At 42.4% G+C, this 13,762-nt stretch overlaps 12 non-coding genes across 12 annotated transcripts; all 12 read left to right on the top strand.

Annotated features, from left to right (window-relative positions):
- Positions 1 to 647: 647 nt before the first annotated feature.
- On the top strand, positions 648 to 766 carry LOC148336333 (5S ribosomal RNA). Its single transcript, XR_015843756.1, has one exon. It is a non-coding gene; the product is annotated as a 5S ribosomal RNA (ribosomal RNA).
- Positions 767 to 1,775: 1,009 nt separating this feature from the next.
- On the top strand, positions 1,776 to 1,894 carry LOC148336334 (5S ribosomal RNA). Its single transcript, XR_015843757.1, has one exon. It is a non-coding gene; the product is annotated as a 5S ribosomal RNA (ribosomal RNA).
- Positions 1,895 to 2,903: 1,009 nt separating this feature from the next.
- LOC148336335 (5S ribosomal RNA) lies at positions 2,904 to 3,022 on the top strand. Its single transcript, XR_015843758.1, has one exon. It is a non-coding gene; the product is annotated as a 5S ribosomal RNA (ribosomal RNA).
- A 1,009-nt stretch (positions 3,023 to 4,031) lies between these two features.
- On the top strand, positions 4,032 to 4,150 carry LOC148336336 (5S ribosomal RNA). The gene has a single exon (XR_015843426.1). It is a non-coding gene; the product is annotated as a 5S ribosomal RNA (ribosomal RNA).
- Positions 4,151 to 5,159: 1,009 nt separating this feature from the next.
- On the top strand, positions 5,160 to 5,278 carry LOC148336337 (5S ribosomal RNA). Its single transcript, XR_015843759.1, has one exon. It is a non-coding gene; the product is annotated as a 5S ribosomal RNA (ribosomal RNA).
- A 1,009-nt stretch (positions 5,279 to 6,287) lies between these two features.
- On the top strand, positions 6,288 to 6,406 carry LOC148336338 (5S ribosomal RNA). The gene has a single exon (XR_015843760.1). It is a non-coding gene; the product is annotated as a 5S ribosomal RNA (ribosomal RNA).
- Positions 6,407 to 7,415: 1,009 nt separating this feature from the next.
- On the top strand, positions 7,416 to 7,534 carry LOC148336339 (5S ribosomal RNA). Its single transcript, XR_015843761.1, has one exon. It is a non-coding gene; the product is annotated as a 5S ribosomal RNA (ribosomal RNA).
- A 1,009-nt stretch (positions 7,535 to 8,543) lies between these two features.
- LOC148336340 (5S ribosomal RNA) lies at positions 8,544 to 8,662 on the top strand. The gene has a single exon (XR_015843427.1). It is a non-coding gene; the product is annotated as a 5S ribosomal RNA (ribosomal RNA).
- A 1,009-nt stretch (positions 8,663 to 9,671) lies between these two features.
- LOC148336341 (5S ribosomal RNA) lies at positions 9,672 to 9,790 on the top strand. Its single transcript, XR_015843762.1, has one exon. It is a non-coding gene; the product is annotated as a 5S ribosomal RNA (ribosomal RNA).
- A 1,009-nt stretch (positions 9,791 to 10,799) lies between these two features.
- LOC148336342 (5S ribosomal RNA) lies at positions 10,800 to 10,918 on the top strand. The gene has a single exon (XR_015843763.1). It is a non-coding gene; the product is annotated as a 5S ribosomal RNA (ribosomal RNA).
- Positions 10,919 to 11,902: 984 nt separating this feature from the next.
- On the top strand, positions 11,903 to 12,021 carry LOC148336343 (5S ribosomal RNA). The gene has a single exon (XR_015843764.1). It is a non-coding gene; the product is annotated as a 5S ribosomal RNA (ribosomal RNA).
- A 1,009-nt stretch (positions 12,022 to 13,030) lies between these two features.
- On the top strand, positions 13,031 to 13,149 carry LOC148336344 (5S ribosomal RNA). Its single transcript, XR_015843765.1, has one exon. It is a non-coding gene; the product is annotated as a 5S ribosomal RNA (ribosomal RNA).
- Positions 13,150 to 13,762: the final 613 nt, after the last annotated feature.

Below are 13,762 nucleotides of genomic sequence, written 5' to 3' on the forward strand. Positions count from 1 at the left end.
GTTTACTGAATGCAATAAAGGGAAGTATAGTTAATGTCGCAATTAGCAGGTGTGGAGAAGCTTCATTCATTTTTTTTAGCTTCACTGGTTATATCATTGGTTCTTATTTTATTAGTTCCACTTTATTCTTCCATTTATTCCAATTTAATTTAAATAATGTCAAATAAATGGTACATGACCATGGGTGGATAGCAGTGAACGCCCCCCCAAGTTATTGGTGTATATATTGGTGGTACGGGGCTGGTATAATATTAGTGCCCCCATGTGGTCCGAATGTGTAGCTACGGAGCCACACACGTCTCCTGACACGCATTTGCAAATCAGCACACGCATTTGCGAGTCGTCCGCGGCAGGACTGTAGCAAACGTCACCTGTAAGAACACAGCCAATCAAAAGGTCCCGTTTTTACAGGTCGCCCATCTACGGATTTTTGTCCGCATTTAACCATGTGTATGTGCCAACAAATCATTGTACACATTTGCTGATATTTGTCATATATCTGTGACTTCAATCATGCATTGTAGATTGTTGTGACACATTTGTGACTGTGGTTATAGTTTCAGATTCTAGTTACGTATTTTTGGATTGAAGTATTTGCCACAATAAAGACCACATGTATAAAATGCAAAATTTTGGAGGGAATTCTCGCTTACGGCCATACTACCCTGAGAACGCCCGATCTCGTCCGATCTCGGAAGCTAAGCAGGGTCGGGCCTGGTTAGTACTTGGATGGGAGACCGCCTGGGAATACCAGGTGCTGTAAGCTTTTGCACCGCAAAAAATAAATAAATAAAAATAACTTTGACAAATGTAAGCAAGTATGCGAGCTGCTTTTTTATAAATTTCCACATATTCGCCTGACAGGCTGAGAGCACAAAATGCCAACATTCAGCGTCCTCTGCCTTTGGGTGTTGCTACAGTCTCGCCGTGGACGACTCGCAAATGCGTGTGGCAATTTGCAAATGCGTGTCTGGAGACTTGACTGTGGCTCCGGAGCCACACATTGACCAAAAGGGTACCCTCGGAGTCTACAGGTGTAGCAGACATATGACCCGATGCAGTCCGGTTGGGTTGGTGCAGTGAGTGTTTACTAAATAAAAAGTTAATGAATCAATTTTAAAAAATGGTGTTTACTGAATGCAATAAAGGGAAGTATAGTTAATGTCGCAATTAGCAGGTGTGGAGAAGCTTCATTCATTTTTTTTAGCTTCACTGGTTATATCATTGGTTCTTATTTTATTAGTTCCACTTTATTCTTCCATTTATTCCAATTTAATTTAAATAATGTCAAATAAATGGTACATGACCATGGGTGGATAGCAGTGAACGCCCCCCCAAGTTATTGGTGTATATATTGGTGGTACGGGGCTGGTATAATATTAGTGCCCCCATGTGGTCCGAATGTGTAGCTACGGAGCCACACACGTCTCCTGACACGCATTTGCAAATCAGCACACGCATTTGCGAGTCGTCCGCGGCAGGACTGTAGCAAACGTCACCTGTAAGAACACAGCCAATCAAAAGGTCCCGTTTTTACAGGTCGCCCATCTACGGATTTTTGTCCGCATTTAACCATGTGTATGTGCCAACAAATCATTGTACACATTTGCTGATATTTGTCATATATCTGTGACTTCAATCATGCATTGTAGATTGTTGTGACACATTTGTGACTGTGGTTATAGTTTCAGATTCTAGTTACGTATTTTTGGATTGAAGTATTTGCCACAATAAAGACCACATGTATAAAATGCAAAATTTTGGAGGGAATTCTCGCTTACGGCCATACTACCCTGAGAACGCCCGATCTCGTCCGATCTCGGAAGCTAAGCAGGGTCGGGCCTGGTTAGTACTTGGATGGGAGACCGCCTGGGAATACCAGGTGCTGTAAGCTTTTGCACCGCAAAAAATAAATAAATAAAAATAACTTTGACAAATGTAAGCAAGTATGCGAGCTGCTTTTTTATAAATTTCCACATATTCGCCTGACAGGCTGAGAGCACAAAATGCCAACATTCAGCGTCCTCTGCCTTTGGGTGTTGCTACAGTCTCGCCGTGGACGACTCGCAAATGCGTGTGGCAATTTGCAAATGCGTGTCTGGAGACTTGACTGTGGCTCCGGAGCCACACATTGACCAAAAGGGTACCCTCGGAGTCTACAGGTGTAGCAGACATATGACCCGATGCAGTCCGGTTGGGTTGGTGCAGTGAGTGTTTACTAAATAAAAAGTTAATGAATCAATTTTAAAAAATGGTGTTTACTGAATGCAATAAAGGGAAGTATAGTTAATGTCGCAATTAGCAGGTGTGGAGAAGCTTCATTCATTTTTTTTAGCTTCACTGGTTATATCATTGGTTCTTATTTTATTAGTTCCACTTTATTCTTCCATTTATTCCAATTTAATTTAAATAATGTCAAATAAATGGTACATGACCATGGGTGGATAGCAGTGAACGCCCCCCCAAGTTATTGGTGTATATATTGGTGGTACGGGGCTGGTATAATATTAGTGCCCCCATGTGGTCCGAATGTGTAGCTACGGAGCCACACACGTCTCCTGACACGCATTTGCAAATCAGCACACGCATTTGCGAGTCGTCCGCGGCAGGACTGTAGCAAACGTCACCTGTAAGAACACAGCCAATCAAAAGGTCCCGTTTTTACAGGTCGCCCATCTACGGATTTTTGTCCGCATTTAACCATGTGTATGTGCCAACAAATCATTGTACACATTTGCTGATATTTGTCATATATCTGTGACTTCAATCATGCATTGTAGATTGTTGTGACACATTTGTGACTGTGGTTATAGTTTCAGATTCTTGTTACGTATTTTTGGATTGAAGTATTTGCCACAATAAAGACCACATGTATAAAATGCAAAATTTTGGAGGGAATTCTCGCTTACGGCCATACTACCCTGAGAACGCCCGATCTCGTCCGATCTCGGAAGCTAAGCAGGGTCGGGCCTGGTTAGTACTTGGATGGGAGACCGCCTGGGAATACCAGGTGCTGTAAGCTTTTGCACCGCAAAAAATAAATAAATAAAAATAACTTTGACAAATGTAAGCAAGTATGCGAGCTGCTTTTTTATAAATTTCCACATATTCGCCTGACAGGCTGAGAGCACAAAATGCCAACATTCAGCGTCCTCTGCCTTTGGGTGTTGCTACAGTCTCGCCGTGGACGACTCGCAAATGCGTGTGGCAATTTGCAAATGCGTGTCTGGAGACTTGACTGTGGCTCCGGAGCCACACATTGACCAAAAGGGTACCCTCGGAGTCTACAGGTGTAGCAGACATATGACCCGATGCAGTCCGGTTGGGTTGGTGCAGTGAGTGTTTACTAAATAAAAAGTTAATGAATCAATTTTAAAAAATGGTGTTTACTGAATGCAATAAAGGGAAGTATAGTTAATGTGGCAATTAGCAGGTGTGGAGAAGCTTCATTCATTTTTTTTAGCTTCACTGGTTATATCATTGGTTCTTATTTTATTAGTTCCACTTTATTCTTCCATTTATTCCAATTTAATTTAAATAATGTCAAATAAATGGTACATGACCATGGGTGGATAGCAGTGAACGCCCCCCCAAGTTATTGGTGTATATATTGGTGGTACGGGGCTGGTATAATATTAGTGCCCCCATGTGGTCCGAATGTGTAGCTACGGAGCCACACACGTCTCCTGACACGCATTTGCAAATCAGCACACGCATTTGCGAGTCGTCCGCGGCAGGACTGTAGCAAACGTCACCTGTAAGAACACAGCCAATCAAAAGGTCCCGTTTTTACAGGTCGCCCATCTACGGATTTTTGTCCGCATTTAACCATGTGTATGTGCCAACAAATCATTGTACACATTTGCTGATATTTGTCATATATCTGTGACTTCAATCATGCATTGTAGATTGTTGTGACACATTTGTGACTGTGGTTATAGTTTCAGATTCTAGTTACGTATTTTTGGATTGAAGTATTTGCCACAATAAAGACCACATGTATAAAATGCAAAATTTTGGAGGGAATTCTCGCTTACGGCCATACTACCCTGAGAACGCCCGATCTCGTCCGATCTCGGAAGCTAAGCAGGGTCGGGCCTGGTTAGTACTTGGATGGGAGACCGCCTGGGAATACCAGGCGCTGTAAGCTTTTGCACCGCAAAAAATAAATAAATAAAAATAACTTTGACAAATGTAAGCAAGTATGCGAGCTGCTTTTTTATAAATTTCCACATATTCGCCTGACAGGCTGAGAGCACAAAATGCCAACATTCAGCGTCCTCTGCCTTTGGGTGTTGCTACAGTCTCGCCGTGGACGACTCGCAAATGCGTGTGGCAATTTGCAAATGCGTGTCTGGAGACTTGACTGTGGCTCCGGAGCCACACATTGACCAAAAGGGTACCCTCGGAGTCTACAGGTGTAGCAGACATATGACCCGATGCAGTCCGGTTGGGTTGGTGCAGTGAGTGTTTACTAAATAAAAAGTTAATGAATCAATTTTAAAAAATGGTGTTTACTGAATGCAATAAAGGGAAGTATAGTTAATGTCGCAATTAGCAGGTGTGGAGAAGCTTCATTCATTTTTTTTAGCTTCACTGGTTATATCATTGGTTCTTATTTTATTAGTTCCACTTTATTCTTCCATTTATTCCAATTTAATTTAAATAATGTCAAATAAATGGTACATGACCATGGGTGGATAGCAGTGAACGCCCCCCCAAGTTATTGGTGTATATATTGGTGGTACGGGGCTGGTATAATATTAGTGCCCCCATGTGGTCCGAATGTGTAGCTACGGAGCCACACACGTCTCCTGACACGCATTTGCAAATCAGCACACGCATTTGCGAGTCGTCCGCGGCAGGACTGTAGCAAACGTCACCTGTAAGAACACAGCCAATCAAAAGGTCCCGTTTTTACAGGTCGCCCATCTACGGATTTTTGTCCGCATTTAACCATGTGTATGTGCCAACAAATCATTGTACACATTTGCTGATATTTGTCATATATCTGTGACTTCAATCATGCATTGTAGATTGTTGTGACACATTTGTGACTGTGGTTATAGTTTCAGATTCTAGTTACGTATTTTTGGATTGAAGTATTTGCCACAATAAAGACCACATGTATAAAATGCAAAATTTTGGAGGGAATTCTCGCTTACGGCCATACTACCCTGAGAACGCCCGATCTCGTCCGATCTCGGAAGCTAAGCAGGGTCGGGCCTGGTTAGTACTTGGATGGGAGACCGCCTGGGAATACCAGGTGCTGTAAGCTTTTGCACCGCAAAAAATAAATAAATAAAAATAACTTTGACAAATGTAAGCAAGTATGCGAGCTGCTTTTTTATAAATTTCCACATATTCGCCTGACAGGCTGAGAGCACAAAATGCCAACATTCAGCGTCCTCTGCCTTTGGGTGTTGCTACAGTCTCGCCGTGGACGACTCGCAAATGCGTGTGGCAATTTGCAAATGCGTGTCTGGAGACTTGACTGTGGCTCCGGAGCCACACATTGACCAAAAGGGTACCCTCGGAGTCTACAGGTGTAGCAGACATATGACCCGATGCAGTCCGGTTGGGTTGGTGCAGTGAGTGTTTACTAAATAAAAAGTTAATGAATCAATTTTAAAAAATGGTGTTTACTGAATGCAATAAAGGGAAGTATAGTTAATGTCGCAATTAGCAGGTGTGGAGAAGCTTCATTCATTTTTTTTAGCTTCACTGGTTATATCATTGGTTCTTATTTTATTAGTTCCACTTTATTCTTCCATTTATTCCAATTTAATTTAAATAATGTCAAATAAATGGTACATGACCATGGGTGGATAGCAGTGAACGCCCCCCCAAGTTATTGGTGTATATATTGGTGGTACGGGGCTGGTATAATATTAGTGCCCCCATGTGGTCCGAATGTGTAGCTACGGAGCCACACACGTCTCCTGACACGCATTTGCAAATCAGCACACGCATTTGCGAGTCGTCCGCGGCAGGACTGTAGCAAACGTCACCTGTAAGAACACAGCCAATCAAAAGGTCCCGTTTTTACAGGTCGCCCATCTACGGATTTTTGTCCGCATTTAACCATGTGTATGTGCCAACAAATCATTGTACACATTTGCTGATATTTGTCATATATCTGTGACTTCAATCATGCATTGTAGATTGTTGTGACACATTTGTGACTGTGGTTATAGTTTCAGATTCTAGTTACGTATTTTTGGATTGAAGTATTTGCCACAATAAAGACCACATGTATAAAATGCAAAATTTTGGAGGGAATTCTCGCTTACGGCCATACTACCCTGAGAACGCCCGATCTCGTCCGATCTCGGAAGCTAAGCAGGGTCGGGCCTGGTTAGTACTTGGATGGGAGACCGCCTGGGAATACCAGGTGCTGTAAGCTTTTGCACCGCAAAAAATAAATAAATAAAAATAACTTTGACAAATGTAAGCAAGTATGCGAGCTGCTTTTTTATAAATTTCCACATATTCGCCTGACAGGCTGAGAGCACAAAATGCCAACATTCAGCGTCCTCTGCCTTTGGGTGTTGCTACAGTCTCGCCGTGGACGACTCGCAAATGCGTGTGGCAATTTGCAAATGCGTGTCTGGAGACTTGACTGTGGCTCCGGAGCCACACATTGACCAAAAGGGTACCCTCGGAGTCTACAGGTGTAGCAGACATATGACCCGATGCAGTCCGGTTGGGTTGGTGCAGTGAGTGTTTACTAAATAAAAAGTTAATGAATCAATTTTAAAAAATGGTGTTTACTGAATGCAATAAAGGGAAGTATAGTTAATGTCGCAATTAGCAGGTGTGGAGAAGCTTCATTCATTTTTTTTAGCTTCACTGGTTATATCATTGGTTCTTATTTTATTAGTTCCACTTTATTCTTCCATTTATTCCAATTTAATTTAAATAATGTCAAATAAATGGTACATGACCATGGGTGGATAGCAGTGAACGCCCCCCCAAGTTATTGGTGTATATATTGGTGGTACGGGGCTGGTATAATATTAGTGCCCCCATGTGGTCCGAATGTGTAGCTACGGAGCCACACACGTCTCCTGACACGCATTTGCAAATCAGCACACGCATTTGCGAGTCGTCCGCGGCAGGACTGTAGCAAACGTCACCTGTAAGAACACAGCCAATCAAAAGGTCCCGTTTTTACAGGTCGCCCATCTACGGATTTTTGTCCGCATTTAACCATGTGTATGTGCCAACAAATCATTGTACACATTTGCTGATATTTGTCATATATCTGTGACTTCAATCATGCATTGTAGATTGTTGTGACACATTTGTGACTGTGGTTATAGTTTCAGATTCTAGTTACGTATTTTTGGATTGAAGTATTTGCCACAATAAAGACCACATGTATAAAATGCAAAATTTTGGAGGGAATTCTCGCTTACGGCCATACTACCCTGAGAACGCCCGATCTCGTCCGATCTCGGAAGCTAAGCAGGGTCGGGCCTGGTTAGTACTTGGATGGGAGACCGCCTGGGAATACCAGGTGCTGTAAGCTTTTGCACCGCAAAAAATAAATAAATAAAAATAACTTTGACAAATGTAAGCAAGTATGCGAGCTGCTTTTTTATAAATTTCCACATATTCGCCTGACAGGCTGAGAGCACAAAATGCCAACATTCAGCGTCCTCTGCCTTTGGGTGTTGCTACAGTCTCGCCGTGGACGACTCGCAAATGCGTGTGGCAATTTGCAAATGCGTGTCTGGAGACTTGACTGTGGCTCCGGAGCCACACATTGACCAAAAGGGTACCCTCGGAGTCTACAGGTGTAGCAGACATATGACCCGATGCAGTCCGGTTGGGTTGGTGCAGTGAGTGTTTACTAAATAAAAAGTTAATGAATCAATTTTAAAAAATGGTGTTTACTGAATGCAATAAAGGGAAGTATAGTTAATGTGGCAATTAGCAGGTGTGGAGAAGCTTCATTCATTTTTTTTAGCTTCACTGGTTATATCATTGGTTCTTATTTTATTAGTTCCACTTTATTCTTCCATTTATTCCAATTTAATTTAAATAATGTCAAATAAATGGTACATGACCATGGGTGGATAGCAGTGAACGCCCCCCCAAGTTATTGGTGTATATATTGGTGGTACGGGGCTGGTATAATATTAGTGCCCCCATGTGGTCCGAATGTGTAGCTACGGAGCCACACACGTCTCCTGACACGCATTTGCAAATCAGCACACGCATTTGCGAGTCGTCCGCGGCAGGACTGTAGCAAACGTCACCTGTAAGAACACAGCCAATCAAAAGGTCCCGTTTTTACAGGTCGCCCATCTACGGATTTTTGTCCGCATTTAACCATGTGTATGTGCCAACAAATCATTGTACACATTTGCTGATATTTGTCATATATCTGTGACTTCAATCATGCATTGTAGATTGTTGTGACACATTTGTGACTGTGGTTATAGTTTCAGATTCTAGTTACGTATTTTTGGATTGAAGTATTTGCCACAATAAAGACCACATGTATAAAATGCAAAATTTTGGAGGGAATTCTCGCTTACGGCCATACTACCCTGAGAACGCCCGATCTCGTCCGATCTCGGAAGCTAAGCAGGGTCGGGCCTGGTTAGTACTTGGATGGGAGACCGCCTGGGAATACCAGGCGCTGTAAGCTTTTGCACCGCAAAAAATAAATAAATAAAAATAACTTTGACAAATGTAAGCAAGTATGCGAGCTGCTTTTTTATAAATTTCCACATATTCGCCTGACAGGCTGAGAGCACAAAATGCCAACATTCAGCGTCCTCTGCCTTTGGGTGTTGCTACAGTCTCGCCGTGGACGACTCGCAAATGCGTGTGGCAATTTGCAAATGCGTGTCTGGAGACTTGACTGTGGCTCCGGAGCCACACATTGACCAAAAGGGTACCCTCGGAGTCTACAGGTGTAGCAGACATATGACCCGATGCAGTCCGGTTGGGTTGGTGCAGTGAGTGTTTACTAAATAAAAAGTTAATGAATCAATTTTAAAAAATGGTGTTTACTGAATGCAATAAAGGGAAGTATAGTTAATGTCGCAATTAGCAGGTGTGGAGAAGCTTCATTCATTTTTTTTAGCTTCACTGGTTATATCATTGGTTCTTATTTTATTAGTTCCACTTTATTCTTCCATTTATTCCAATTTAATTTAAATAATGTCAAATAAATGGTACATGACCATGGGTGGATAGCAGTGAACGCCCCCCCAAGTTATTGGTGTATATATTGGTGGTACGGGGCTGGTATAATATTAGTGCCCCCATGTGGTCCGAATGTGTAGCTACGGAGCCACACACGTCTCCTGACACGCATTTGCAAATCAGCACACGCATTTGCGAGTCGTCCGCGGCAGGACTGTAGCAAACGTCACCTGTAAGAACACAGCCAATCAAAAGGTCCCGTTTTTACAGGTCGCCCATCTACGGATTTTTGTCCGCATTTAACCATGTGTATGTGCCAACAAATCATTGTACACATTTGCTGATATTTGTCATATATCTGTGACTTCAATCATGCATTGTAGATTGTTGTGACACATTTGTGACTGTGGTTATAGTTTCAGATTCTTGTTACGTATTTTTGGATTGAAGTATTTGCCACAATAAAGACCACATGTATAAAATGCAAAATTTTGGAGGGAATTCTCGCTTACGGCCATACTACCCTGAGAACGCCCGATCTCGTCCGATCTCGGAAGCTAAGCAGGGTCGGGCCTGGTTAGTACTTGGATGGGAGACCGCCTGGGAATACCAGGTGCTGTAAGCTTTTGCACCGCAAAAAATAAATAAATAAAAATAACTTTGACAAATGTAAGCAAGTATGCGAGCTGCTTTTTTATAAATTTCCACATATTCGCCTGACAGGCTGAGAGCACAAAATGCCAACATTCAGCGTCCTCTGCCTTTGGGTGTTGCTACAGTCTCGCCGTGGACGACTCGCAAATGCGTGTGGCAATTTGCAAATGCGTGTCTGGAGACTTGACTGTGGCTCCGGAGCCACACATTGACCAAAAGGGTACCCTCGGAGTCTACAGGTGTAGCAGACATATGACCCGATGCAGTCCGGTTGGGTTGGTGCAGTGAGTGTTTACTAAATAAAAAGTTAATGAATCAATTTTAAAAAATGGTGTTTACTGAATGCAATAAAGGGAAGTATAGTTAATGTCGCAATTAGCAGGTGTGGAGAAGCTTCATTCATTTTTTTTAGCTTCACTGGTTATATCATTGGTTCTTATTTTATTAGTTCCACTTTATTCTTCCATTTATTCCAATTTAATTTAAATAATGTCAAATAAATGGTACATGACCATGGGTGGATAGCAGTGAACGCCCCCCCAAGTTATTGGTGTATATATTGGTGGTACGGGGCTGGTATAATATTAGTGCCCCCATGTGGTCCGAATGTGTAGCTACGGAGCCACACACGTCTCCTGACACGCATTTGCAAATCAGCACACGCATTTGCGAGTCGTCCGCGGCAGGACTGTAGCAAACGTCACCTGTAAGAACACAGCCAATCAAAAGGTCCCGTTTTTACAGGTCGCCCATCTACGGATTTTTGTCCGCATTTAACCATGTGTATGTGCCAACAAATCATTGTACACATTTGCTGATATTTGTCATATATCTGTGACTTCAATCATGCATTGTAGATTGTTGTGACACATATGTGACTGTGGTTATAGTTTCAGATTCTTGTTACGTATTTTTGGATTGAAGTATTTGCCACAATAAAGACCACATGTATAAAATGCAAAATTTTGGAGGGAATTCTCGCTTACGGCCATACTACCCTGAGAACGCCCGATCTCGTCCGATCTCGGAAGCTAAGCAGGGTCGGGCCTGGTTAGTACTTGGATGGGAGACCGCCTGGGAATACCAGGTGCTGTAAGCTTTTGCACCGCAAAAAATAAATAAATAAAAATAACTTTGACAAATGTAAGCAAGTATGCGAGCTGCTTTTTTATAAATTTCCACATATTCGCCTGACAGGCTGAGAGCACAAAATGCCAACATTCAGCGTCCTCTGCCTTTGGGTGTTGCTACAGTCTCGCCGTGGACGACTCGCAAATGCGTGTGGCAATTTGCAAATGCGTGTCTGGAGACTTGACTGTGGCTCCGGAGCCACACATTGACCAAAAGGGTACCCTCGGAGTCTACAGGTGTAGCAGACATATGACCCGATGCAGTCCGGTTGGGTTGGTGCAGTGAGTGTTTACTAAATAAAAAGTTAATGAATCAATTTTAAAAAATGGTGTTTACTGAATGCAATAAAGGGAAGTATAGTTAATGTCGCAATTAGCAGGTGTGGAGAAGCTTCATTCATTTTTTTTAGCTTCACTGGTTATATCATTGGTTCTTATTTTATTAGTTCCACTTTATTCTTCCATTTATTCCAATTTAATTTAAATAATGTCAAATAAATGGTACATGACCATGGGTGGATAGCAGTGAACGCCCCCCCAAGTTATTGGTGTATATATTGGTGGTACGGGGCTGGTATAATATTAGTGCCCCCATGTGGTCCGAATGTGTAGCTACGGAGCCACACACGTCTCCTGACACGCATTTGCAAATCAGCACACGCATTTGCGAGTCGTCCGCGGCAGGACTGTAGCAAACGTCACCTGTAAGAACACAGCCAATCAAAAGGTCCCGTTTTTACAGGTCGCCCATCTACGGATTTTTGTCCGCATTTAACCATGTGTATGTGCCAACAAATCATTGTACACATTTGCTGATATTTGTCATATATCTGTGACTTCAATCATGCATTGTAGATTGTTGTGACACATTTGTGACTGTGGTTATAGTTTCAGATTCTTGTTACGTATTTTTGGATTGAAGTATTTGCCACAAAATTTTGGAGGGAATTCTCGCTTACGGCCATACTACCCTGAGAACGCCCGATCTCGTCCGATCTCGGAAGCTAAGCAGGGTCGGGCCTGGTTAGTACTTGGATGGGAGACCGCCTGGGAATACCAGGTGCTGTAAGCTTTTGCACCGCAAAAAATAAATAAATAAAAATAACTTTGACAAATGTAAGCAAGTATGCGAGCTGCTTTTTTATAAATTTCCACATATTCGCCTGACAGGCTGAGAGCACAAAATGCCAACATTCAGCGTCCTCTGCCTTTGGGTGTTGCTACAGTCTCGCCGTGGACGACTCGCAAATGCGTGTGGCAATTTGCAAATGCGTGTCTGGAGACTTGACTGTGGCTCCGGAGCCACACATTGACCAAAAGGGTACCCTCGGAGTCTACAGGTGTAGCAGACATATGACCCGATGCAGTCCGGTTGGGTTGGTGCAGTGAGTGTTTACTAAATAAAAAGTTAATGAATCAATTTTAAAAAATGGTGTTTACTGAATGCAATAAAGGGAAGTATAGTTAATGTGGCAATTAGCAGGTGTGGAGAAGCTTCATTCATTTTTTTTAGCTTCACTGGTTATATCATTGGTTCTTATTTTATTAGTTCCACTTTATTCTTCCATTTATTCCAATTTAATTTAAATAATGTCAAATAAATGGTACATGACCATGGGTGGATAGCAGTGAACGCCCCCCCAAGTTATTGGTGTATATATTGGTGGTACGGGGCTGGTATAATATTAGTGCCCCCATGTGGTCCGAATGTGTAGCTACGGAGCCACACACGTCTCCTGACACGCATTTGCAAATCAGCACACGCATTTGCGAGTCGTCCGCGGCAGGACTGTAGCAAACGTCACCTGTAAGAACACAGCCAATCAAAAGGTCCCGTTTTTACAGGTCGCCCATCTACGGATTTTTGTCCGCATTTAACCATGTGTATGTGCCAACAAATCATTGTACACATTTGCTGATATTTGTCATATATCTGTGACTTCAATCATGCATTGTAGATTGTTGTGACACATTTGTGACTGTGGTTATAGTTTCAGATTCTAGTTACGTATTTTTGGATTGAAGTATTTGCCACAATAAAGACCACATGTATAAAATGCAAAATTTTGGAGGGAATTCTCGCTTACGGCCATACTACCCTGAGAACGCCCGATCTCGTCCGATCTCGGAAGCTAAGCAGGGTCGGGCCTGGTTAGTACTTGGATGGGAGACCGCCTGGGAATACCAGGTGCTGTAAGCTTTTGCACCGCAAAAAATAAATAAATAAAAATAACTTTGACAAATGTAAGCAAGTATGCGAGCTGCTTTTTTATAAATTTCCACATATTCGCCTGACAGGCTGAGAGCACAAAATGCCAACATTCAGCGTCCTCTGCCTTTGGGTGTTGCTACAGTCTCGCCGTGGACGACTCGCAAATGCGTGTGGGAATTTGCAAATGCGTGTCTGGAGACTTGACTGTGGCTCCGGAGCCACACATTGACCAAAATGGTACCCTCGGAGTCTACAGGTGTAGCAGACATATGACCCGATGCAGTCCGGTTGGGTTGGTGCAGTGAGTGTTTACTAAATAAAAAGTTAATGAATCAATTTTAAAAAATGGTGTTTACTGAATGCAATAAAGGGAAGTATAGTTAATGTCGCAATTAGCAGGTGTGGAGAAGCTTCATTCATTTTTTTAGCTTCACTGGTTATATCATTGGTTCTTATTTTATTAGTTCCACTTTATTCTTCCATTTATTCCAATTTAATTTAAATAATGTCAAATAAATGGTACATGACCATGGGTGGATAGCAGTGAACGCCCCCCCAAGTTATTGGTGTATATATTGGTGGTACGGGGCTGGTATAATAT

The sequence above is a fragment of the Idiotropiscis lumnitzeri genome, chromosome 5, assembly GCF_059441095.1.
Source record: "Idiotropiscis lumnitzeri isolate Australia: NSW breed Sydney's pygmy pipehorse chromosome 5, RoL_Ilum_1.0, whole genome shotgun sequence".
Taxonomy (NCBI): Eukaryota; Metazoa; Chordata; class Actinopteri; order Syngnathiformes; family Syngnathidae; genus Idiotropiscis; species Idiotropiscis lumnitzeri.